Genomic DNA, 1,814 nt, shown 5'->3' on the forward strand with positions numbered 1-1,814 from the left:
TATTAACCCTAGAACACTAACGTTTCACCCACACAATTCTTGTCATGTGATTTTCATTGTGTTGCTGCTGTCTGAGTTGCATGGCTCTTTGCTTCAGGCCGCTCACTGATGTCATTAATGTTTGTTTCACTCTTCCCATCTATGTTTTTTTCAAGAAGCATGCATTCGGGTGATTTTCACCCAACGTGATAGTGACTGCCATTTTTTTGTCTATCTACAATTTGAGAAAGACAGAAAGACTGTGCCTTCATCAGACAAGGCTCACATGTCCCAGGAATGGGTGGACCAAAGAACAAGTTCCCAGCTCCATTTTTTTTTTTGTTAGGAAATTTCTCGTTAAAAAAAATAAAATAAGCTGAGCTGGGAACTTGTTCTTTGGTCCACCCATTCCTGGGACACGTGAGCCTTGTCTGATGAAGGCACAGTCTTTCTGTCTTTCTCAAATTGTAGATAGACAAAAAAATGGCACTCACTATCACTAACGTTGGGTGAAAATCACTCGAATGCATGCTTCTTGAAAAAAACATAGATGGGAAGAGTGAAACAAACATTAATGACATCAGTGAGCGGCCTGAAGCAAAGAGCCATGCAACTCAGACAGCAGCAACACAATGAAAATCACATGACAAGAATTGTGTGGGTGAAACGTTAGTGTTCTAGGGTTAATACGCTTTTATACACAGCTATGGCTATAAATATGGCACTTAAAGTATATAAACACAGACACCGTCCACTGCATATCATTTCTCTTGTCTTACATACATACATCAATAAATCTATTGATGATACCAGGGTGAAGATGGTTAAAGTGGAGTTTTCAGTAAAACAAGAAAGGAAGAAAGAAATGGCTGTAACGAAAGGAGGAAAGGGCTTGTTGGGACAGAAGAGGAGTTACCAGTACACATCTGTGTAGGATTAGTTGCCATAGTAACGTATGCAATCACTGCTTGCGTTTGCAGTAAATTTGCAGGAATTTATATACAGACAGAAAGCAATGAACTGCATTTAACTCTTTGTGTACACGTTGTCTAAATATTTACAAAAGGAAAATACAGTTGACTGTAGATGTAGTAGACTAGTAGGAGCAAGGGGGTGGGGGATTATACATACACACACAGAGATATTTACAGTACAGTGACAACTACGTAACTATATCCATGTTTGAAAGAAAAAAAAATCAAAAGTGCACTCTTCGGTGTTCTACATGTTAGAAAATGAGTTAGCGTCTGCATGACCCATTGGCCTAAAAGGTCAGAGAAGCGAGCTTCTGACAGACAGGACGAAACTAGGTGGGGAAAAGGTGAATGACGTGGTGCTTGGCCCTCCCTCTTTGCCACCAGTAAGGTGACCTTTGAGCAAGGCCCTTAAAACAAACTGCTCCAGACTGTGGTTGTGCTGGGCAGCTTCCAGATGTGAATGTGTAACTGTGTGAATATGATCAGGGCGTTCCTGGAAAAAAGAGAGCGTCGCTCTCAGTAAAATTCCCTTACATAGATATGGTGAAAGAGTTATATGAGAATATGAGTTATACTTTAAAACAATTTTGACAATTAAAACAATTTTAATTTAGAGTTTGGAACTGTTTTGACATAAATGCATCATGACTTTCTATGTGCCCAACCATATGCCATTTTCATTTTTTTTTGTCCACTACGGAGGTTAATATGGTGTGAAATATGGTATAGTCTGCAACCTTGAGCAGAAACATGATGCACTTAGTTTTGGTTATATAGCATACTCAATTCCTATTTATAATGTGGTTCCAGACCTCTCTCCCAAATAACAGATATTGTGACTGTGAAAGCATATTCTTA

This window comes from Larimichthys crocea, chromosome X, assembly GCF_000972845.2.
Source record: "Larimichthys crocea isolate SSNF chromosome X, L_crocea_2.0, whole genome shotgun sequence".
NCBI lineage: Eukaryota > Metazoa > Chordata > Actinopteri > Sciaenidae > Larimichthys > Larimichthys crocea.